The sequence below is a fragment of the Crocuta crocuta genome, unplaced genomic scaffold, assembly GCF_008692635.1.
Source record: "Crocuta crocuta isolate KB4526 unplaced genomic scaffold, BGI_CrCroc_1.0 scaffold57, whole genome shotgun sequence".
In the NCBI taxonomy this organism is placed as follows: Eukaryota; Metazoa; Chordata; class Mammalia; order Carnivora; family Hyaenidae; genus Crocuta; species Crocuta crocuta.
The window spans coordinates 4,885,805-4,911,841 of record NW_027532163.1 but is presented as its reverse complement, the minus strand read 5'-3'; the positions used below and the strand labels follow the sequence as shown (position 1 = coordinate 4,911,841).

Below are 26,037 nucleotides of genomic sequence, written 5' to 3'. Positions count from 1 at the left end.
ATAGGGTAATTGTTAAAAGTTTTACCCATGGTGTACTGAGAAAGAGCATGTGGTATATAGTGAAAGAACATGCATTACTGTCAAAATATGAGGGAAATAGTAACTGTAAGCACATAGGATGTGATGGCTACTGCTAAATGCAATTGATGCTTTGAAGAGATAATCAATGATTACAGTGATAGGTCTGCAATTCAAAGTAAAGTGTGAATGCCAGAAGACCTTCTGGGAACACATAAAGAAGTTCTCATCTCCTGCAGTGAGAAGACAGAGAAAAGTGAGGACCAGTCCCAGGACTTAAACTTGATAGTACAGAAAGCCAAGTGGAAACTTGCAAAGATTAAACTCTCAACTTAGGCAGGCATGATATGTCAATGTCAGGGCCCTAGTAGGGAAAGTGTGGAACTATCACATGGATGGGAACACTTAGGTTGATACACCTAAACAATCTTGAATCTATAAATTCCCCTCAACCTACTGAGACTGCCCAAATGCACCACTCCTCCCTATTAAAAGCTAGTGTTCCTTGCCTGTGAATTAGTGACAGTCTTCCTCTCTGCGGGATGCTATGCACTTCTCTCAGGATACACTGCCACTTCCCCTGCTGACTACTACACAATAATTAAAGTGAAGTCGCAGTATATGATATTCCAGGGAGGTCCTAGGGTTGATAATATTGGAAAATGACCTTACCCCAAAAAGGCCGTAGGACCTAGCCAAAAGGTATCTGCAGGCCCCAAGAGGGTAGGCATGGCAACCACTAGATTTAAGCATAATTGACATGTTAAGAGAGGATATATGATAGAATTATAGAAAATGCTCAATTAAAACTAGAGGAGGCAAGCAAAAGAACAGGCGAAAAAAGAAATAAAGAGAAAACTGTAACGAATAGAGAACAGTTACAAAATCAACCTAAGGAAACAAGAAAAACAACTTACTTTAAAAATGAGTAAAGGATTCAGGGGAACCTGGATGGCTCAGTCACTTGAGCTTCCAATTTCACCTCAGGTCATTATGTCACGGTTAGAGAGTTTGAGCCCGAATTGTGCTCACTGCTGTCGGCACAGAACCTTCTTCATATCCTCTGCCCCTCCCCCATACTCTCTCTCTCTCAAAAATAAACATTTTTCTGAAAATGAGTAAAGGATTTGAATAGACATCTCTCCAAAGTAGATACACAGATGACCAATAAACATATGTAAAGATGTTCAACATCACTNGGGGGAGTTGGAGGAGGAGGGGACCTGGGTGGCTCAGTCAGTTCAGTGTCTGACTGTTGATTTCAGCTCAGGTCATGCTCTTGAGGTTTTGTGAATTCAAGCCCTGTGTTGGACTCTGCACTGGCAGCTTCTTGGGATTCTCTCTCTCTGCCCCTCCCTGACTCATGTTGTCTCTGTTTCTGTCTCTCTCAAAATAAATAAATAAAGCTTTAAAAAAAAAAAAATCACACAATGAAAAGCCACTTTACACCCATTAGGATGGCTACTATAACAAAATAAAACAAGTGCTGGCAAGGATGTGAAGAAATTGGAAACCTTCTGCATTGCTGTTGGGAATGTAAAATGGAGTGGCTCAGTTGGTTAAGCGACTCCTGATTTTAGCTCAGGTCATGACCTCATGGTTGTGAAATGGAGCCCTGCATCGAGCTCCGCATCAGGCCCCCTTGGCACTAGGCATGGAGCCTGCTTAAGATTCTCTCCCTCTCCCTCTGCCCCTCCCCCCTCCAAAGGACATGTATTATATGATTCCACTCATCTGAGGTACCTAGATTGGTCAAATTCGTACAGAAGACAGAAAGTAAAATGGTGATTGCCAGGGGCTGGGTAAAGGGAGAAATGGGGATTTCTTGTTTAATGAACATAGAGTTTCTGTTTGAAACATGAAAACTTTCTTTTTTTTTTTTTATTTCAAGATACTTTATTTTCAAAACAGGTCACAGCACTAAGCCTTGGTCGGGCCCGTTCCGCCGCCACCCAAGCTACAAACGCTTGCTCAGCGGCCGAGGGTCTTGAAACATGAAAACTTTCTAGAGATGAGTACATGCACAATGTGAACACACTTAGTAAAACTGAACCATATATTTACAAATGGTTAAAATGGTAGCCATTATGTTGTGTATATTTTTACCACATTAAAAAGAAATAAGACAAAGAATGTAAAAATTGTTGCTTCCCTTAAAGATCTAAAAGATGGATGGGTAGTAGTCTGCATCATACCTCCATTGAGCTTACTGGTCTGGACTCTGCAAACTCCAGACAGATTCCGGAAAATGGCAATTGACTATCACAAACCTAACTAAATAGTATCCCCAATTGCAGCTGCTAGAACAGATTTGGATGGACTCAGGTATGTGATATATGACAATGACCTGGCAAATTCACTCTTTTTCTATCCCTATCAAAACAAGAATCAGAATTCACATTCCTTCAGAGTATGAAACAGTTTCCATTTATAGACTTGCTCAGTGCTATGTTAACTCTGCTGTCCTCTGTTATAACATAGTCTAAAGAGACATAAACCAGCTGGACCTCCCACAGAATATCACACTGGGCTGGGAAATTGATGACATCATACTAGCTAGACCAAATAAATAAGTGCCTAGGAGTTGGGAGGCCTTGGTAATTCACATGCACTCTTGAGGGAGGCAAAACTTAAAAGATTCAGGAATCTGCCACCTAAGTAATTTTTTAGGGTCTAGTGATCTTTGCTATGCGGGGATATCCTCTCCTTGCCATCATGTGCAAGGAAGCACAATGCCGGCTGGGTTGGTCTCTTCAAGTTCTAAAAGCAATATATTCTTTGGCACCTGGGTTGCTCAGTCAGTTAAGCATCTGACTTTAGCTCAGGTCATGATCTCATGGTTTACAAGTTCAAACCATGTGTCAGGCCCTGTGCTGACAGCTCAGAGCCTGGAGCCTGTTTCAGATTCTGTGTCTCTGCCCCTCCCTGGCTCACACTTGTCTGTCTCTCTCAAAAATAAATAAACATAAAAATTTTTTTAAAGAAACAATATATTCCCAGAAATATTGCTCCAACTCACATATTGGGCAACACAGTAGGAAAGGTCTCTACCACAGGTCCAGGGTGGAGGGCAAACAGCTAGTCTTCTGGGCCATACAACACAGCAGATCCTACAGCATCAGAGGTATCAGTGATTGAAAGAGATATCATATGAATTGTACATAACCACAATTGGAGAATCACAATGTGGATCCATAGGATTCTGGATCAAAACCATATCAACTACAGAGAATTATACACTTTTCAAAACACAGCTTTGGTAGTACTATCAGGCTCTGAGACAGGTACCTCATCATAGAACATCAAGTGACCATGACATTAGAACAACGCCTCATAAGCTAGGTTCTATGACTTCTTCCAAGCCATAAAGTGGGATGGGCCCAGGCAGAAGAGGAATCTTTAGGATAGGACACCTATAAAGCCAGATAGCACAAAGCTGCAAGAGCAGGAAGCATGCATGTAGCTTGATCATCCACCACCGTTTTACACCAACCTCTCCCTCAGCTGTAATGTATAATGGAGCCAGTTTGTACCAATTCACGAGAGCTCATTGTTAAATTTTCAGGAATGTTGCCATCCCATTGGCATCACATTGATAGTTTGAAACTGACCATAGTTGAAGTATTTATACCATGAAAATGAGTAAATGCTGCAAATCACATAAATTTTCTCCTTTTCAGTAAGCTAGTTGCTAAATATTTACTGGTACACCACTGCTCATCTCACATCTCAACGATCAGGTTGACATAAGAGGGAAAAACCTGAGATGGATTCACAAATGGCTCAATTTGGTTTGTTCATGAAAGCCAGAAGTGAACAGTGGCTGCACTGCTGCCTCACTCAGCACGATCATGAAAGATTAGTGGTGAAGAGATATCATCCCACACACTCAGCCACTTTGCATGGAAAGAAATGAGAACACACAGGGATTCATGGGCAATGCTGAATAGCTTGGCCATCTGGTCAGGGGTCTAGAAGCAGAAAGCTTGGAAGATTGGGGGTACAATGGCAGACAATGAAGATTAGGGTAAAGCCATGCAGATGAAGTGGGCACCAAGTGTGAAGATCTTTGTTTCATATGCTAATGCCTATCAGAGAACATCCATCATGGAAGAGGCACTAATAAACCACATATCACCCAGTGATGTACAGGTCTCTGTCATCAGCCACTCCACTGCTGGCTTGATGAGCATATGAATGGAATTGTCATGGTAGCAGGGATGGAAGTTATGTGTGGTTGCAACAGCATGGGTCCCACTCAACAAGGCTGATCTAACTATTGCCACCACTGAATGTTCAACCTTTTCATAACAGAAACCTCAATCCTGAATGCCCAGGATGATACAATTTCTCCAAGAAACAAAGCAATAACAGGTTAACTACATTTGATACCATCACCCCTGGAAGGGGTAGCCATTCATTTTGACAAGAATAAACAAATACTCTGGATAAGGATTTGCTTTTTCTATCCACAGGTCCTCAACCAGTACTATTGTCCAAGAGCATATGCAATATTTAATCCCCTATTATGAGATTCCACATACTATTGTGTCAGACAAAGGGACCTACTTAACATTAAAGGAGATGCTGGAACAGACATATAACCAGGAGATACACTGTTCATATCACATATCACATACTGCAAGACCCGGAAGTGATGAGTATGATGGCACAACTGGCTCAGACACAACATCTTCTGAAGATGGCATGCTGTCTGCCATAATGCAATGCACAATCTAAATTGATGATTAATGACCTCAGGGGCATCTGGGTGGCTCAGTCAGTTGGGCATCCTACTCTTAATTTTGACTCTGCATTGAGTTTGGATCCTGCTTGTTGGGATTCTCTCTCTCTCTCTCTGTTTTTTTCTCTTCTTTCTTTCTTCCTTCCTTCTTTCGTTCTTTCTTTTTTCCTTTCCAGTTCCTTCTTTCTTTCTTCCTTCCTTCCTTCCTTCTTTCTTTCTTCCTTCCTTTCTTTCTCTCCCTTTCTTTCTTCTTCTTCTTCTTCTTTTCTTCTTCTTCTTCTTCCTCTTCTGTGCTCTGTCTCTCTTTGTCTTTCTCTAAAAAACAAACAAACAAAATGAACAAACAAAAACCACACTAAATAAATGACTTTTATATGGTACTGTTTCCCCAGTAGGTCGAATACATAGGTCTGGGAATCAGAAGTTGGGAGAAAGAGTATCCCCACTTTCCTTCACTTTTAATTATTCATTTTGGGAATGTGTACTTTCCATTCCTGAAATTCTGGATTCTGAATAGTTAAGGTTCCTGGTTCGTAAAAAGTAATACTTCCACCATGACAGTCAACTGTGCTCTCTAAGCTCTTCATGCCAAGGGACTAGAAGGCAGGAAGAAGAATCACCATCCTGGCAGAAATAATTGGCTTTGGTCACAAGAAGGAGATAAGGCTGCTGTTGCATAAAAAAAAGAATATGTTTTCAACTCAGGTGATTCATTTGAGCATCTCTTGATACTCTGTTTTCTAATTTTGATGATAAATATACAAATGTAGTAGCTATATATAGACTGAGAATGGCATAGTCACCAGGGCCTCAGACCCTTAAGATTTGAAGGTCTGAGTTTTATTACCAGGTAAATCATCAGGATCACCAAAGATGCTGCCTGAGAGTGAGGGTAAAATAGATGGGCAGTAGAGGAAGGAGGCAATGAAGATTCATTGCAGCATTGAGACCTATTGCAATGCTGATGGGTAGCCAGTGTCTAGTGACCTAACATTATGGGAATAAAAATCTTGGTCCCGCCCACTGTGATCTGGACCCAATTTCAAGAGCTGTCCTAGCTTTGGAGTTCCCAGTGGGATTGGCTTCAGTCTTTTGGGGGACTATCACAGACACACTTTTTTCTCTGTCCAATCCTACTCTCTTCCCTTCCCTTTCACTTGTTTTGATCCCTGGAGCTCTCCCTCATACACTTCCTGTATGCTAATATCAATATCAGAATTTGTTTCCCAAGAAACCCAATTTAAGGTATTAGAGTTGGTTTCTTTATTTTCAATATGAAAAACTTCCAAACACATTCGAAATAACATGTCAGAAAGCTTGAAAGTTTCATATTTACATTCATTCATTCATATATTTACTTGGTGGCAACTGTATGTCAAGAACTGTTCTAGATGCTAAGGCTATAGTGATGAACAAAATAGAAAAGATTCCTGGTCTTGTGACACTTATATTCCAGTGGAGAATAATAAACAATAAGCAATAAATTAATAGGAGAATTTTAGATATTGAAGAGTATTGTGAGGAAAATAATACAGGATAGTATGATAGAGAATGACAGAAAGTGCTACAAGAAGGAGGGAGTATATTGAGAAGGTAGCTAGGAAAGGCTTCTCTTAGAAGTTCCATTCACCAAAGCAAGAGGGTCCCAGCCTTTTCAAGAACTGGAAAAGAATATTCCAGGCACGGAAGTGTAAGGAAGGAAATTAGTATGAGTGTGTTAACAATAGGAAAAGACCAGCGTGGATGGAGGTGGTGAACAAGAGGGAGTGGGCTGAGATGAGGTCACTGAGCTAAGCAGGGACCAGATTGTGTAGGGCCCATGGGTCATTGTGAGGAGTTTGGATGTATTCCAGCCTCAGTGGAAATCCACTGGATGATTTTAAACAAGGCAGCAATATTTCTGTTTTATTTTTTAATAAGTCACTTTAGCTACCATTTGCCATTGGAGAATCAACTATGGGGAAAAAATTAAAAAACGGGAGCAAAGAGACTCATACTGTAGCTTCTAAAGTAACCCAGGTGAGAAGTGATAGTGACTAAACCCAGATGACAACAAAGCAGGCAAGACATAATTGGATTTGGGATCTATTTTTGAAGCAGAGCCAACAGGACATGCTAGTGGGTTGTCTCAACAGAAAGTTGAGAAAGGAGAAAGAAAGGAGAAGAATATAAGACATCTGATCAACTGGGTTTATGGTGGAACTGTTTATTAAGACTAAGGTGGGTAGGATTGTGGTGGGGGGCGGTTGGAGGGGATGAATAAAGAGTTCTATTTTGAGGGGCACTGGGCTGGCTCAGTCAGTTGAGTATCTGACTCTTGATTTCGGCTCAAGTCATGACCTCATGGTTCATGGGTTCATGCCCCACGTTGGGCTCTGCACTGACAGCATAGAGCCTGCTTGGAATTCTTTGTCTCCCTCTCTCTCTGTCCTTGCCCCACTCACACTCTTTCTCCCTCTCAAAGACAAATAAATAAACATAAAAAAATTTTAAGTGTTCTATTTTGGTTGTGCTGAGTTTGAGATGCTTATCGTTCTGTGGAGATATCAGGGAGGCAGCTAAACATATGACTAAAGTTTAGGGCTGGGGATATAAACTTAGGCATCATCAGCATAGAGATTCTATTTGAAAACATGGAACTAGGTGAGATCACTTCTTCCATGAATAAGAACCAGGCCCTGGCATCATCCTAGTGTCCTTTCATCTGCCAAGGAAGACAATGGAGAAGAACCAACCATCAAAACCAGGCCCCTTAACATAAGAAAAGTAAACATATCATGAAGAAAACGTTCAATGTTTCTAGGAAGCCCAGTGAGGTAGGCAAGACTTTTGCTCCATGATCTTCATTCTCTGGATGTTTCCCCTATATCCATTACATGATGTGGCAAAAAGATACTTTGCAGATGAAATTAAGCTCACAGACTTTAAGATGGGGAGATTATCCTGGATTATGCTGGCAATCCCAGTATAATCAAATGGGCTTTAAAAATGGAAAAGGAAGGTAGAACAGTCAGTCAGATTGATGTGATGAAAGAAGAGGAAGGAGAGATTCAAAGCGTGGGAGGGAGCCAACCCTCTGTTGTTGGCTTTGGAGATGGAGGAAGGGGGCAGTGAGCGAAGGAATGAATGTGACCTCCAGAAACTGAGAACAATCCTTCGCTGAGAGCCTGCAAAGAAAACAATCCTATGACCACAAGAAACTGAACTCTGCAAATAAATCTAAATAAACAAAGGAGCATATTCTTCCCTAGAGCCTCCAGAAAGGAATGGAGTCCTGCTGACACCTTTATTCTAGCCTGGTGAGTCCCCTGTCAAACTTCTGTCACATAGAACTATAAGATAAGTTCTGTGGCTTTAAGTTGCTAAGTGTGTAATAATGTGTTTCAGTGACAATAGAAAATGAACACTGAAATAAGATGGCACAGACCTCTGACGACTGGATTTGGAATGATGGAACCCATTGATGGCCTTTATGTGAGCTGTTTCTGAAAAGTGTTGGGGATGAAAGCCCAGACAAAGGGGTTGAGTCAATGAGAGATGAAAATACATGATACAGAGTGATAGGTAAAGCCATGAGTTCTGATACAGCATCCAGTCCCCAGAGAAAGTGTACAGGCTGGTGAAAAATAATATTGGGTTCCACCAGCAAGAAATCAGACCACTTCAGCATTGGCAAACAGGTCTACTGCCAACATTTAAGGGGTCTGGGTCAAGGGTACAAATAAATGCTCCTGACCTGTGGCACGCACACTTTCTCTCCCTTCCCTTCATGGACATCCCAGCCCCATTGTTATGGCTCCTGTCCAGGTTCCCAGGGATAGGGACTCCAAATAGACACATTCCCTTGGCCCTCTAGACAACTGGACAAGTGGGTGAATACTGGCTCAAGAAGACCCCCCGTGGAGCCCTGAGTGACCCAGAACTCACAGGGTCATGAGAATGGTCATGAAATCTGGGCCATTCAGGGCTTGAGCCCTGGTTCCCTGAGTCTAAGGGATACCCTGTTCTAGAACCTAGTAGTTAATAGCAGTGTCTCCCCTTCTCATGTCAACTTTATAAACAGAGCAGTAGAAAGCTCAGGGCAGCACCTTGTAACCTGCCCCATACAGGTACTGAATTCTTTAAGAGGCAAGTAAAATGAATGGAAGCCTATAAAGAAAACAGGAAGGAAAAGAAAATAAGGAATCAATCCCACCAGACTGAGAAACTTGAGAACAGCAGCCACATCCCCAGAAGCTGAATCCACAGCACAATGCTTGGAACTTACTCGTGTATTGGGAATGTTTCTCCTTCCACCCCCAGCTTTACACACGTTTCAAGCAATCTTCCTCATGGGGAAGTACCAAGGAGGAAGATTTCACCATTTCCACCCACCCAGCGAGAGCCTGATCTCCACTAGTCCATTTTCTCAATTGGGTGGGATTAAGGAGTCTCTGTGTGACCCAGGATTTTGGTTCTTGTTCTCTTGGATCTGCATGCCTAAAAAGGGAGTCCATTCTCTTTCTCCACTCCTCCTCCTTGGTGTAAGTTGCCAAGAAGAACACCCACACTGCTCTTGTCCACATTTCTCCAACAAGAAGAGGAATGCCTACAGATACCCAGCTGTGCTACTTCCATTCCAAGAGTGAAGAGATATTAGCCACAGGTCTGAGCTACAGTTCGTGGTCAGTTTTCGAAAAGCCAATTTTCTAAAAACCAATTCACCAAAGGCCAATTCACTGAATGACTCAGTCTTCAAAACCTCAGTCACTCGAAGTTTCATGTAGGTCTCTCCCATATCTCCTGTGCTTCTTCTCCACACATTCCTGCCTTCCTCCACCTTCTTAAACTTGAGATTATTCTTTTAATGCCAATGCCTACTAGTTTCATCATCTGTATTATTTCTGGGTCCATTTTATTGATTTTTTTCCTCTCATCATTATGAGTTATACTATTCTGGCTTTTTGCATGTCTGGTAAATTTCATTGGGTGCAAATAATATGAATTTTGTCTTGCTCAACACAGGGTATTTTTTGTCCCTTTAAATATTTTTGGGCTTTGTTTTAGGGCTCAGTGAAGATATTGGGAAAGAACCTGATCCTTTCAAAGCTTGTCTTTACCCTAAAGCTAGTTGTGGGGATTGTTTTGCCTGATCCTTTCTGGTGGTCTTTCTCTCACTTACATGTGGTTTTCTCATATACATCGCTGTGGCATGGATGTTTGAATCCCCCAAATCCATACACTGAAACCTTAAACTCAACAAGATGGCATTTGAAGGTGAGGTCTTTGGGAGGTAATTAGGGTTAGATGAGATCAGGGGGGAATGGGCAGCTCACATGATGGGATTAACACCTTTTTAAAAAGAGTAGGAAACACAGGATCTCTCTTCTATCTACAAGCAGCACCAAGGAAGGCCACATAAGGGTATGATCAAGAAGAGGGTCCCCTCACCAAGAACTTCACCAGGTACTCTGATCTTGGACTTCCAGCCTCCAGAACTATGCAGAATAAATGTTCATTGTTTAAGCCACCAAGCCTATGGTATTTTGTCCCAGCAAAAGATACTAAGATACACATGTACTGATAAGTGCTAGGCAGAGACACTCAAAGGAAACCTTCTGCACATCTTCAGAGCTCTCTCCATGCAGCTCTTTCCTCTCTGGTGTGCCCCACACATTCTAGCTGCCTTGACCTCTTCAGACACTGACTCTGTGCTCAGGTCAGTGGTCACTCTTGTTGGATGCTCCTCCCTGAACTGCAGCTGAGAAATTCTCTGTGGGCAGGAGGCTTGGGCAATCATATGGTTCACCTTGTTTGTTTTCCTTCTCTGTGCTGCCTGTTGACCAATGCCTGAAACTGTTCTTTTATATATTTTGTCTAGTAATTTCATTATGTTGGGAGGAAGTTAAATCTGGATGCTGGTTGTTTCGTTATGGCCAAGAGCAGATGTTAGTAAACTAAGTCTACACTGTAGCCTCTCAGCACATGCTCCAATATCTGGCAGGGAAAATCTTCTCTCATTTTTCTTCTTTTCAAAACACTCATGGCCATTTGGGTCTCTTTGTCTTTCCTATGAATGTATAACTGGCTTACTAAGCTCCCTTAAAAAGTCCTGCTAAGGAGCACCTGGGTGGCTCAGTCAGTTGAGCATCCAACTCTGGATTTCATCTCAGGTCATGATCTCACCATTCATGAGACCACACCCTGAATAGGGCTCTGCACTGGGCATGAGGCCTGCTTGGGATTCTCTCTTGCCCTCTATCTTTGCCCCCCACCACTTGTGCTCACTCACCGCCCCCAAAATAAATAAAAAAGAACAACAAAAAAGTCCAGTTAAGATTTGACTTGGGATTGAATTAAATTTATGTATAAATATGAGATATAACTAATACCCTTACATTTACATATACCTTGCCCTTGGATGGGGAAAGATAACATCATAAAATAACATATCTAACCTGCTGGATGCTGTCGACAGACTAGAAAGGGAGGATGCATGATATGACTGAAGGGTGCGTTTGAAAACCCAATTGAGGGCTTTGGCCAATTCAAGGCTGAGAAGCTAGAAAGAGTGGGAACTCCACTGGATGAAAACATTAAAATTCTCAACATTAGGGAGAAAACGTGGTCTCTCCTTAGATAGATTGTTAAATGAAAAAAGTTAGAGAGAAGTATATACAGCTCTCTACCATTTAAGAAAGGGGAGATACACAATACACATATACACATACTAGTATATAGACACAGGTGCATAAATCTACTTACATTTAAAATTGGAAAGTTAATTAGCCATCACAGCAGTTTTAGATGACTCCCTGTTAGGGGAAGTAGTGAATAAGCAGGCACAGAAGCTGGACTTTTCTGAATACGTCTTGCTTTTAGATTTTACTTTAAAACCATGTATCTATTACATAGTTACACATCCAATTTAAATTTTTAACAAGCAGTCTCTGAAAACTGAAAGTAACCAAATGAACCCAACTCAACTGAAATCAGGATGGTGGCACAACTATACAGAGAGAACCTACATAAAGTGATTTTTAAAGCACAGTAATTTGATAGCCCATCCCTAGTGAGATATGCCCTAGGGGCAAGAAAAGAATTGCAAAATTTATCTTCAGCTGCTCTCAGAAATCTCATGTTTTGGAGGTAATGTGGAGATGGTTATTTTGAGCTTGTAGTGCCTGCAGAGTGGCGTCAAGTAAACTAATTCTACTGGGATTGTCAACAACCAAAATTTTTTAGTGTGGCCAAAAGGAAAGATCAATTAGTTAAGTAGAAAGGCTGGAGTCTTTAATTTGAATTGCAGCTATTAGTAGGGTGGCTGGGTGGCTCAGTCAGTTAGGCATCTGACTTTGGCTCAGGTCATGATATCACGGTGTGTAAGTTCAAGACCCACTTTGGGTGAGCGCAGCTTCTCTCCCTCTCTCTCTGTCTTAAAAAAAATTTTTTTTAATGCTTATTTATATTTGAGATAGAAAGAGAGAGACACAGAGAGCGAGCAGGGAAGGGGCAGAGAAGGAGACACAGAATCCAAAGCAGGCTCCAGGCTGAGCTGTCAGCACAGAGCCTGACATTGTTGTGCCCAATTCGCGAGTCCCCAGAGACCACCAAGGAGCTGACACCGATGCAAGTACAAAAGGGTCTTTATTACAAGCTCGAGCAGGGGCTCACCGGCCTACCGGTGTAGAGGCAACAAGGTGAAGCCAAGAACAATAGTGAGCACGGTTTTTAAGGGGTAAGGGATGGGGATGTCACAGTGCACACGTTGTACATACAGCGTCATCACATAAGCACCAATTACAATTGTACAGCACCCATGGTAACAGCTTTGACCATTCAGTATCTGTGAGGTGTTCATTACTTTTGGTGGGACCCAATCATGACTTTTGAGAATCCTTTGAAAATGACCAATTATGAGGTGAGTTCAAAGGGCCCATGTGGGGTTCAGGCAAGTGGTGAGAAATTGGCTAGTTTTGTATAAAGTAACTATCTGCAGTTCCCAGCCTTGACTCAGACCACAGGAATGTTTTTTGATCTGAGGGCGGTCCGAGGATGGCTTTAACCTTGAGCAATCTGGGGCTACATGCAGCCCGAGGTTGCTCTTAATGGAGGCCCTAATTTCAAAATGATGTTACTTAGGCTCTTCAGCATAAGGCTTGAACCAACAACTTGTGAGGTGATGACCTGAGACTAAGTCAGATGCTTAACCGACTGAGCCTCTCAGGCACCCCATTCTTCTCTCTCTTTCTGCCCTTCGTGGGATTCTCTCTCTCTCTCTGCCCTCGCTCACTTGCGCCCTCTCTCTCTCAAAACAAAAACTATTAATATAAACTTATGACACGTGTAATCTGATAAATAAACACCATTTTCTACTCTGTCTACTGAAAAAGTCCAGAAACAGTGACTAAGCCGATAATGCCAAGTGCCCAGATGGTGGTCCCATTTCATTTTCCCTAGAAGGCAGCAGTGTCCCTGGGGCTACAGCCAGGACAGGTCCAGGCCTCCTGCATCTGAGCTTCCTTTCCTCTGATATGACCACAAAGATTCCCTTCGCTGTGTGCAAAGGACACACCAGACAGCCTGAAGAGGCTCCCAGAGGCTGCTGAAACAAAATTAATAACTATAATTGAAACACATCAATATTTTAGGCCCACTGGTTCTTAACAAAAGACACAAACTGGACAAAACTCAGTGGTCACCTTTGGAGGATTCCAGGAAACCGGCTCTTCTGGAATCAATCCTTTATCTTGTTTTCCTGCATTACCTGTACTCCAGGTACCCAGGTGGTTGTAAAGGACACGGCATCTTTGTAGAAGAAACTTCTAGAGCTGCTCCAGTTAACAATAAAGAAGGAATGATGGAATTAAAATATCACCCCTGGAAGACCCCTAACAACTCAGTGGAGAGTGGAGTGCTAAGCAGCAAAGAGAGGTACTCAGACACCCTGTGTCTTCTATGCAGAGAATTTGCCAGAAAATTGAACGTGTGTCTGATCAAACTTCTAAAATCTAGCCGCTAACACAAAGAAACTACAGGAGACAGAGGAATACATTAAATGGCACCACAGAGGTGCAATGATCAAAATTTGGCGTAGGAAGATGCTACTAGACAGTCTATTTTCTTCAATAAGTCGCAGGAATAAATGTGACAGGGGGAGAGTCTACAGACTTAAAATAATTAAAAACCAATTGCCCCCAACACAATTTATGGGTTTATTTTGATCCTGAATCCAACAAGCAAAGTAAATAATCATGAGATAAGTGGAGAAATTTAAACAGTGACTAGACATTTAATTCCATCAAGAAAGTTTTAATTTTTAAAATGTGATAGTACTATTTCTTTTTTAAAGAAATACTGAATTTGTTACAGATTTTAAAAATATCAATTTTTCCCCTCAATAGACATAACACAATTCCATTTATTATCTCAATATCCTTTTGAGGGGTGGAGGGAGTTGGAGAAAATTATATTGAAATCCATAGGGAAATATAAATGCCTGAATAGCAAAGAAAACTATGAAGAAGATAAATAATGAGAGAATTGTCTTCAACTGAAAGCCACTACAATAAAAATCACTGTAATACAACAGACCTGGTATTGGCATAAGAGTAGACAAATCAGTGGAACACAAGAGCGGATCCAAAAATAGATCTCAATATATATCTTAATTTAATATGTGACAAAGGTAGTATTTCAATTCTATGGGAAAGAATGGTTTATTTAATAAACAGTGCTAGCATAACTCGCTGTTCATCTAGAACAAAATGAACTTGTATCCCAATTTCACAAGCCCAAAAATAAATTTCAAGTGGATTAACAACTTAAGTGTAAACAATAAATCTTATAAGAACATTTAGGTGACTACATGCAAATCTAGGGGACAGAGAATACCTTTTAACTAAAATCAGAAACATGGAAAGTATAAAAGATACACATTTGACTATATAAAAGATAAACTTATATATAATACATAATTATATAATAATATATAAATTATATATATATTTTATAATATATAAAAGTTAAACTTTTATATGGTGAAAGATACCATAAACAAAATTAAGAGTCAAAATATGCATTTAGAATAATAAGTGCAATGCAGGTAACAGATATAGGGTTAATATTTCTTAAATGAGAGGAATTCTTCTAAAGTGATAAGAAAAAGATAAACCCTTCCAATTTCGAAAAAGGGCAAAAGGTATAAACAGGCAATTTACAGAAAAGCAAATCCAAATGGCTAATAAACATATGAAAAGACAGCCAAACTCACCAGCAGTGGAGGAACTGAAAATTAAAATAATAATGAGACATTACTCTACACCCACCAGACTGGCAAAAAGTTAAAAAGAGTGATATTATCTATTGCAATCTCATGCATTGCTTGTGAAAATGTGAATTGTTATTGCCTTTTGAGAAAAGACTATCTAGCAGCATCTATAAAAATAAAGAATCCACATACCCTTTGATCCATGGATTGCACTCCTGTGAATGTAGCTAGTAGAAATAAAAGAACCAGTACAGAAGGCTCTTTGTAAAACTGTGCACTGCAGAATTATAGTGCCAAAAACCTAAAAACAAAGTGGATATCAAAATGGATACTTTGAGCGCCTATAAGGAAAGAGTGGAATAAACTGTGTGTACCTGTATCACAAAATACTATGTAGTTACTAAGAAGGTAGAAGAACAACTTCTCCCTCTGAATTAGAAGGCTTTCTACAAGATATTGAGAGAGAAAGGCAAGATGCTGAGAATTGTGTACCATACGGCTCCTAGGGATGACTAGTATATACATATAAATGTGTGTTTATGAGTAAATGCGTATATTTGTACGCAAACTTCGCTGTTGATGATTTCATGAGCTTGGGGGAAAAGCATGGAACATTCTTTTTTTTTTTTTAAGTTTATTTTTGAAAGACAGAGAGAAAAAGTGTGGGCAGGGGAAGGGCAGAGAGAGAAGGAGACAAAGAATCTGAAGCAGGCTCTAGGCTGTCAGCACAGAGCCTGATGCAGGGCTCGAACTAACAAACTTTGAGATCATGACCTGAGCCTAAGTCAGCTGCTTAACCAACTGAGCCACCCAGGCGCCCCAAAGCATGGAATGTTCTACATAGAGTTGTTAGCAGGGTTTATGCCAGGTGGAGGGTAATGGGATGAGATTTGGGTAGATGTAAGAAGGATAAAGGAAAAAAAAGAGCTGATCTACATTGTTTTCAAGTTTAGTTATTTTGAGAGAGAGAGAGAGAGAGAGAACACAGGCACGCTCAGGCGCGTAGGCACACACAGGATAGCTGGGGGGAGGAGCAGATAGAGAGGGGAGAGAACCCCACACAGGGCTCGAGCTCACAAAGTGTGATATCATGACCTGAGCAGAAATGAAGAGCCAGGTGCTTAACCAACTGAGCCACCCAGGCATCTTTAAATTTTAATTTAATTTTTAAAAAATGTTTATTTTTGAGAGAGGGAAAGACAGAGCGCGAGCGAGGGAAGGGCATAAAGACAGGGAATCTGAAGCAGGGTCTGAAGTTGGTTCCAGGCTCTGAGCTGTCAGCGTAGAGCTCGAACTCACCAAGCTCGAACTCACGAGCCACTAGAGCTGAAGTCTGACGCTTAACCGACTGAGCTACCTAGGTGGCCCCTAATTTTTTTAAAACTAGTTTTAGATCTAGATCTATCTACCTATCTATCTATCTATCTATCTATCTATCTATCTCTATCTGTACACAAACATTAATGTGTATATACATTATATATACATATGTGTATAGTGTATATGTGTGCGTATATATATATTAAGGGAAAAAAACTAAAGTTGGATCTATATCTACATATTTGCGGGGTGTCCATGAAATGTTAAATTTTAAAAAGCTTGTAATGTGTATGGTATGCTTCTGTTTTGTCAAAACAAAGTGCTTGCAGGCAAACCTTTAAAACTGTGGGCTGCACAAAAGCTTGTAATAGTGAATGAGCCATGAAAAAGATGTAAAGGGATAAATGCCAGGTTGTTAACATTTGTTACCTCAAAGGGGATTGAGATGGGGATGAAATGGTGATTCACTTATTCTTTATATATCACTGTACTATTTTACTTGTTACAATTGGCTGTCTTGCTTTGTAACTTGAGAAATATCAAGCAGAGAAAACAAAGAGAAGCTATATATATATTGGGGCTTCCATCTAGAGAATACTATACTATTCATTCACCACCATATATATTGAGGTCTTCTTTTTCCCTTTAAATAAAGTTTCTTTATATTTTTAGCCTGCTGAGGTTTTTGTTCTTACCATTGTTTTCTTAATCAGGAATGAGGGTTTAAAGCTTATTAAATTTGGGTCACCGGGGTGGCTCAGTCGGTTAAGCGTCTGACATCAGCTCAGGTCATGATCTCATGGTTTGTGGGCTCGAGCCCCGCATCGGGCTCTGTGCTGACAGCTAGCTCAGAGCCGGGAGCCTGTTTCAGATTCTGTGTCTCCCTTTCTCTGACCTTCCCCTGCTCACGCTGTCTTTCTTTCTCTCTCAGAATAAATAAAACATTAAACATTTTTTTTAAAAAAAATAAAGCTTATTGAATCTTTTGTGGCATCTGTTGAGATCATCAGTTTTTTTCTCCTTCAATCAATTAATGTCATTTTTCTCTTCCATATCTATACTGTCCCATGTAGTGATCTTATTCACTCTCATGGCTTTAAACATGCCAACAACCTCCACATAGATCTCTCCAGCCCAGACCTCGCTTCCATACTCCAGATGCTGGAGAACTGCCTATTGCCATCTCCACTTCAAAGTTTAATTGATATCTCAAATTCAACACTTTCAAAATGGAACTCATGACCACCTTTCCCTTTCTCAGATTCCACATAGCCTTCTCTACCTGTAGTTATCCCCATCTCAGTTGAGGTCAATCTCATCCAACCAGCAGCTCCAGCCAGAAAATGTGGATCATTGATAACTTTTCTCTTTCTCCCGCAATCTACACCCAATTCATCAGGAAATCCTGTTATACCTTCAAAATGTATTCAGAAACAGGGCACCTGAGTGGCTCAGTTGGTTGTGTCCAACTCTTGATTTTCGTTCAGGTCATGATCTCAGTGTTCATAGTTTGAGCCCTACATAAGACTCCACGCTGACAGTGTGGAGCCTGCTTGGGATTCTCTTGCTCCCTCTCTCTTTGCCCCTCCCCTTGCTCACTCACACTTGCTTGCACACTCTCTTTCTCTCAAAATAAATAAATAAACTTTTAAAAAAGAATTCTCTTCCTCCCCTATACTCTTCTACCTGACACTGCTCCCATTTTATTTAGATTAAAACCCAAGGTCCATAAAAAGGGTGCACAATCCAGCTGCCTGTGACATCTCAACTTGATCTTTTTCTACTCTCCTCCTTACTTACTCTCCTTAGACATTCAGCTTCCTTGAAGGTCTTAGACCATGACAAGCACACCACTCCCATCCTGGGGCCTTCACACTCACTGTTCCCTCTGCTTTGAATGCCCTTCCCCTAGATAGCTTCTTGGCTAACTCTCTAGTCCTTCTCAAAGAGGCCTACCCTGACCACCTTATTAAATATGTTTGCCTCCATCAACTTTTTCATTTCCGTGGAGTTCATCCTTACCCGGCATGCTGAAATATTTGTTAGGTTTATCTTTTATTGTCTGTGTCATCCCACTAGAACATATGCTCCAAGAGGACAAGAATCTTGTTTTGTTCACTGAGGGACCCAAATGCCTAGAACAGTGCTTGGCACATAACAGATGCTTAACTTGTAATTGGTGAATAGAAGAATGAATTAGTGATTTGCATTAGCTCTGAGCATAAAACTCCCCAAAACCAGTCCTCCTAATGCTCCAGTTCCTATCCTGCATGCGTTTTGAACTGTGATATTCTACTGGATTTATTTTATTTTAAATATAACTCCTTTTGGGGCATTTGGGTGGCTCAGTGGTTAAGCATCTGACTTTGGCTCAGGTCATGATCTGACAAGTCATGGGTTTGAGCCTCCCTTGAGCTCTGTGCTGGTGGTACAGAGCATGTTTGGAATTCTCTCTCTGTCTCTCTGCCCCATCCCCACTTGCACTATCTCTCTCTCTCTCTCTCTCTCTCTCAAAATAAGTAAACTTTTAAAAAATTTTAAAAATATAGCTTCTTTTGCTTTTTTCCTTCTAGAAATAATTCCAAATTTGTGGCTCATTAAGGAAGCTTCCTATTATTTCCCCACATGGCTATAGATTTATTCTTCTTACAAGTCCCTCTACAGTGACTTCATAGAATTTGGTGAGGAAGGAAAGGCAAATATGTGTGCTCCCTCCCTCCATCCTTGACCTCAGAGAATTGGTAGTTTGTTAGCGTGAGTCAGTCTCTCTGAGTCTGAGTAAATGTGATAGACATGAGTTACTGGTGACCCACCAACACAATGTAAAGCCTTGTGAGGCCTGGCTTGGCCACCAGCGGGAGTCTTCTAGTACCTCCTGCTCCAGCCCCTGAAATGTAACTTTGCTCTCATTAACCAGATCTTATAAAGTATTTTTTTCAACTCAGAGAGGAAATGAATTGCATAAATGCTAGATAATAAAAACGAGGTTCTAATGCCTGACACCACATTTCCTTCCTAATCAGCTCAATCTTAAAATTAAAGATACTCATCCACAACCTTAGGGAACTCATTGAAAATCTTATGCAGCTGGAAAAACTTCTCAATCTCCTTTTGCCATGGCTCTACGAGTCAATTAAAGACTTTTCAAAATGTAAAATATACATCTTTATGTCTGATTTCAATATCACTAAAGACCAGATTTTGACCATTGATTTATATGCTGAATATGCCCGCCCTTCGAAAAGAAATTTGGTTAATTTGAGAGTTTGGGAATGTGCTAAACTATTTATATCTAACTTTCCCACCAGCGTAGCATTTCTAAACCACAGAAAAACATACTTTTTGGTCCTTTGTTTAAAAAAAATTATATTCTCAATGCTTTTGATTCTTTGCTTTTATGTAATTTCATGACTATGTTGGATTTGAGGGGACTGTGAGCCAAACAGGAATTAATACAGATCATAAAAATCACAAAGCTGTGACCAAAATTACTATTTTTAAAGGATGTGACTTGATCAGGGTACCTGGGTGGCTCAGTTGGTGAAGTGTCCAACTTTGGCTCTGGTCATGATCTCGTGGTTCATGGGTTTGGGCCCCATGTCGGGCTCTGCGCTGACAGCTCAGACCTTGGAGCCTGCTTCAGATTCTTTTTTCTTTTTTAATGTTTTATTTATTTCTGAGAGAGAGAGAGAGAGAGACAGTGTGAACAGGGGAGGGTCAGAGAGAGAGGGAGACACAGAATTCAAAACAGGCTCCAGGTTCTGAGCTAGCTGTCAGCACAGAGCCCTATGTGGGGCTTGAATCCATGAACCATGAGATCATGACCTGAGCCGAAGTCGGACACTTAACTGACTGAGCCACCCAGGCACCCCCAGATTCTGTGTCTCCCTCTCTCTCAGTCCCTCCCCCACTCTTATTCTCTCTCTCTCTCTCTCAAAAATAAATAAAACATTAAAAAATATTTTTAAAAAAAGAATGTGACTTGATCTTTAACTACTAAAATGAGACAATATTGAGAAGAGACTTTGAGCTATCAGTTGAATCAGCATCCCACCAGTCAACACCCATCTATCAACTAGATGAACCAGTTTTTCTAGATCTTTATGTACAAACTGATAGAGGGACATGCTCTTTGCCTTCTGGTAAACCCCCACCTTTCCCTTACCTTCCCCAAGCTTCTCCAAGTAAGAAGTCCAGCTTGTAAATCATTGGTATAAATGATTTTCATTATCTTGGGAAAAACCTATGAAAATGAAGGTCCTCATCTTGTTTGGGATTTTATTTCATTGTTCTAGCAGGTAAATTCTGCCTTGTGTTCATCCAAAATGTATCTATATCACTGTAAACTCATTTTCTCTCAAACAAAATTATTGGACATGGAAAATCATTGCTCACATCCTCTGTATTATTCTTGGAGACAATGCCCAAGTTCTCTTTTTGGTCTGTTCTATTTAAATTTTTACTTGGGAAAAAACAGAAAACTACTTTTCATTTCTCATCATTTTTGGACGCTATTCAGCAATTCCATGGGATTATTAAAACGTGGTGGCCACAATGAGACCCCATTTACAAGATCTTTGCAGAAATGGTAGCTTTTGAAAGACTGAAACAATAGGAAAAATTAAACGGGAAATGATAGATTCAACAGTCTTCAATTTTTGGGTTTTTTTATCGTGAAAAATAATAAAGCTGTTGTGGAAAGTATTTGCACCACATAGAATGGTTAAAAATTCATATCTCTACGATCTGAAGAACTCACTCATATTGATGAAAATCTGCTCATATGTAAGATCTCATTTTTAACAAATTGCATTTTAATGAATTCTATTCATTTATTTTGTTATTTTTAACTAAAACAATCTTTTTGAGCAACACCACAACTCTAGTAGATACATGAATGGACAACACACTATTGGCAAATGCTCACTTTTCCTCAATATCTACTTGACATGTCATGGCTTGGAAGTCCCCAAAAACTCCCATAGAAAGTAAGCTTCTCTTCCAACTCTGTGATTCTGTATTCTATAGCACACTGTACTGCCTTTGTCATACAATCACTGCATTAATCTGCAATTACTCATATAATTAATAGTATTAGAAATGGCTACCTGATAAGTCATCAGAGCTGAGACTGCTTCATTGCTTCATTATCTTTTCATTATGTAACATGGTGTGCGGTGCATGCAGTAGGTGCTTCATAATTGTTGATTGAATGAATGAGGTTCCTTGTAAAATAAATGTGAATAATAATTATAGAATTATAGAAAACATCTCGCTCCCCAAGCTCTTAATCAGGGGTATGCAACATAATGCACTATCATCATTATTTTTAAATATATATATATTTTAAAAAATTATTTTTTTTAAGTTTGTTTCTTTTGAGAGAGAGACATAGAGAGAGGCAGAGAGAGTGAGCATGAGCAGGGCAGGGACTGAGAGAGAGAGAGAGAGAGAATCGTAAGCAAACTCCATGTTGTCACTATGCTGACATCGGGCTAGAACTCACAAATGATGAGATCATGACCTGAGTTGAAATCAAGAGTCTGATGCTTAACGACTGAGCGACCCAGGCGCCCAGGCAATATTATTTTGTACAAGAAGACTTTATTTTTTTAAATATTTATTTATTTTTAATTTTTTAAACATCTGTGTTCATTTTTGAGAGACAAAGAGAGACAGAGCATGAGTGGGGGAGGGGCAGAGAGAGAGAGAGAGAGAGAGAGACAAGATCTGAAACAGGTTCCCCCTCTGAGCTGTCAGCAAAGAGCCCAACACGGGACTCAAACTCACAAACAGTAAGATCATGACCTGAGCCAACGTCAGATGCTTAACCTACTGAGCCACCAAGGCTCCCTTAATCATTTATTTATTTATGTATTTATTTATTTATGTATTTATGTATTTATTTATTTATTTTTGAGAGACAGAGAGAACCAGAGCACGAGCAGGGGACATAAGAGAGAGGGGGAGACAGAATCCCAAGCAGGCTCCAGGCTCTGAGCTGTCAGCACAGAGCCCAATGCAGAGCTCGAACCCATGAATTGTGAGATCATGACCTGAGTTGAAGTCGGACACCTAACCGACTGAGCAACCCAGGCGCCCCATTATTTATTTATATTTGAGAGCAAAAGCTGGGGAGGAGCACGGAGAGAGGGACAGAGGATCCTAAGCAGGTTCTGCGTTGACAGTAGGAAGCCCAATGTGGGGCTTGAACTCACAAACCACAAGATCATGACCTGAGCTGAAATCATACACTCAGCCAGCTGCGCCACCCTGGTGCCTAAGAAGACTTTAACACATTGATGGACATGTGTTCTCTTTGCCTAGGAACTAAAAAGATATGAAGATTATTAGAAAGATATTAAAAGATATGAATTCTCCTGAAGTGAATTTATAAATTTAGTGTGATGCCAGTCAGAATGCAGGGTCTTTAAAAACTTGATGCAATTATTCTAATGTTCATTTAGAAAAACAAACAAGAGAAGAGTCAGGAAAAAAACTGCAGATCAAAAGAAATAAAGCAAAGAAATAGTCCTATCAAATATTTAAATTTTCGTTAAATTCCAGTGATTTGCATACTATAAACTGATATGGAAAAGATTCTACTAAGTAAACAGAATTGTAAACTGGGGAAGAATTGGAAATTCATAAATGATTGGAAGTATATATAAACATGATTATATTGTAAAGCTATCCTCTCAAAAACAGTGGTGTAAGATGGCCAATCCAATAAACTATGTTTCAAAAAATGGAAGGCCTTTTGACAAAGGTTGTCTGAATCTCTACATTATCTCTTTCAAAAGGAAATTCAATGGCGTAATCTCTCAAAAACAAAAATGCCATAACAACAAAAACTCTGGAAGAAAACATGAGTAAACTTAAAAAAAAAAAAGTTTATATGGGGAAGGCTGTGCTAAACCCGACACATTAAAAAAACCATTAGGGATAAAATTGATTATTTAAATAGTTGTTTTAATTCTGAAATTTCCATGTGGCAAGAAAAGGCCCACAGAAACAAATCAACAACAGCAGAAAACCTTCCAAAGATAAAATAAAGAAACAGACAGGAGACAGAAAGAATCCTACATGACACAGGAGGGATTAACCTCTTCAGTATCCAGAGAGCTCACACTGATCCATATGGAGAAAATTAATGATCCAATAGAAAGATGGGCAAGGGATAAGAACATAAAAGTCATAGGAAAGCAGTAAATGGCTAATAAACCTATAAAAAGATAACAAAAGAGTATCAAAAGAAAGCAATGATGTTCCATTTCTTACCTTTCAGATTAGCAAAAAACAGGTTTTAAATTGAAGGCATTCAGTGTTGGTAACAGAGAGGGCGAATAGATGCTCCCAAAATACTGGTGAAGGATGAAAAGATATATGATATATTGTAATGGCAATTTGGCAATATTAATAAAAACATCAAATAAAAACAAACAAGTAAAAATTGGTGTGCATGGGTGGTTCAGTCAGTTAAGTGTCTGACTCTAGATTTTGGCTCAGGTCACGATTTCATGGTTCATGAGTTCGAGCCCTGCATCGGGCTCTGTGCTGCTTGAGATAACTTCTCTTCCTCTCTCTGACCCTCCCCAGCTCTCTTTCCCTGTCTCTCTCCTAAAGTAAATAAATAAACTTAAAAAAAAAAGGCATGCAAAAATATATTTAGGGATTTTTGTTGTCGTAGCATTGTTTGAAACAATACTGCCAGATATAACCTGAATGTTCTCAATAGGGAAGAGATTCACCAAATTCTGACATAGCTATGCCATGGATTTCCATGCAGTTCAGATAGAATGTGCTAGAATAGGAACATATAGAAATGTGTTAGTTATATCATTAACTGAAAAGAGAAGCAAATCCAGAAGAGTAGTAGCATACTNATTAACAAGGCCTACTTGTGGAAACAGGATTGAAAGGAGAAAGATATGAGAGACTTTTACATTTTACTTTACACTCTTATTTTTTATGAGCATGCAGTATTTTTGTAGTCAAATTTAAAAACATTGTAAAATAATGCTCGTGTTTTACATAGCAGTCATTAGCAGCAACGACAGTCTGGCAACACATGATGAGCCGCAGAGGTGGGGCTGGGATGAGGCAAAGGACACACTTTTCCTGAGGGCACAATTTAAGGGGACAGCAAAACACTCAGTCATCAAGATAGACATTTTAATGCAACATTTTAAAAAGATCAAATTTAATGCAAAAAAAATCTATTGGTTAACAGAATGTCAAAAATTTAAATGAAGTCCTTACAATTGCATGAGTGGCCTCACTCACCTCCTTACTCGAATCCTGGTCCCTTTGATACTGTCTTTATAGAAAATATTGCTATTTTATGAACGTTTATTTAATTTTGAGAGACAGAGCGCAAACGGGGGAAAGGCAGAGAGAGAGAANAATGCAAAAAAAATCTATTGGTTAACAGAATGTCAAAAATTTAAATGAAGTCCTTACAATTGCATGAGTGGCCTTACTCACCTCCTTACTCGAATCCTGGTCCCTTTGGATACTGTCTTTATAGAAAATATTGCTATTTTATGAATGTTTATTTAATTTTGAGAGACAGATCGCGAACGGGGGAAAGGCAGAGAGAGAGAGACAGTGAGAGACGCAGAATCTGAAGCAGGCTCCAGGCGCTGAGCTGTCAGCACAGAGCCCAATACAGGCTCCCACCCATAAACCATGAGATCATGACCTGAGCTGAAGTCAGATGTTTAACTTACTGAGCCGCCCAGGCGCCCCTAAAATCTTTTTTTTGGAAATAATTATGCATTCACAGGAAATTGCAAAGGTTACACAGTAGTATCTCCTTATCTGTAGTTTCACTTTCCATGTTTTCAGTTACCTGCAGTCAAATGCCGTTTGGAAGCAGAGATGGTCCTCCTTCTAACATATCATCAGAAGGTCAACAGTAAGGGGTGCCCGGGTGGCTCAGTCGGTTGAACCTCAGATTCTTGATTATGGCTCAGATCATGTTCTCAAGGTTGTGGGATGGAGCTCCCTGTCGGCTCCATGCTGGGCGTGGAGCATAGTTAAGATTCTTTCTCTCCCTTTGTCCCTCCCCTGCTTGCGCTCTCTAAACAAACAGAAAACAAAACCACAGAAAACAAAGCAAAACAAAAATGAAAACTAAACAGTCAATAGTAGTAGTAGCCTAGCCCACCCAGAGATGCACACCCCCAAAGTCAATATCGGTCTAATGCTACATCACATGCCTACATTGTTCACCTCACTTGATCTCATCACAGAGATATTTTATCACCTGACATTGTCATTAGATGGCAAGGGAGTAGACTACAATAAGATAATAAGATATTTTGAGAAAGACCATAGTCACATGACTTTTATTAGGGTATAATGATGCCATTTTATTATTAGTTATTATTAATCTTTTACTATGCCTAATTTATAAATTACACTTTATCACAGGTCTGTAAAGGCAGAGTCATACTATATACAGGATTTGGTACCGTTGAAAGTTTCAGGCATCCACCCCGAGGTCTTAGAACATATCCCTGTGGATAAAGGGCGACTACTGTGCAGAGAGGTCCTATGTATTCTTGACCTGGTCTCCTTCAACAGTAACATTTTATATAACCATAGTATAATGTCAGAACCAGAGATCTGACATGGTGTAATGTGCGTGTGTGGTTTTGTGTTAGTTAATAATGTATAGGGACCCCTGGGTGGCTCAGAT

The 26,037-nt window shown here is 40.1% G+C and overlaps 1 long non-coding RNA gene across 5 annotated transcripts; it reads right to left on the bottom strand.

Annotated features, from left to right (window-relative positions):
- Positions 1-1,900: 1,900 nt before the first annotated feature.
- Positions 1,901-25,356, bottom strand: LOC144241916 (uncharacterized). Of its 5 annotated transcripts, none has more exons than XR_013338239.1 (7): positions 25,186-25,356; positions 23,613-23,695; positions 21,440-21,556; positions 19,856-20,007; positions 15,204-15,312; positions 13,444-13,572; positions 12,372-13,364 (listed from the first exon to the last, which is right to left on the bottom strand). It is a non-coding gene; the product is annotated as an uncharacterized LOC144241916 (long non-coding RNA). The 5 variants fall into 5 exon arrangements; XR_013338238.1 differs by having other exon boundaries at positions 12,372-13,346; XR_013338240.1 differs by having other exon boundaries at positions 12,372-13,343.
- Between the last annotated feature and the right edge of the window lie 681 nt (positions 25,357-26,037).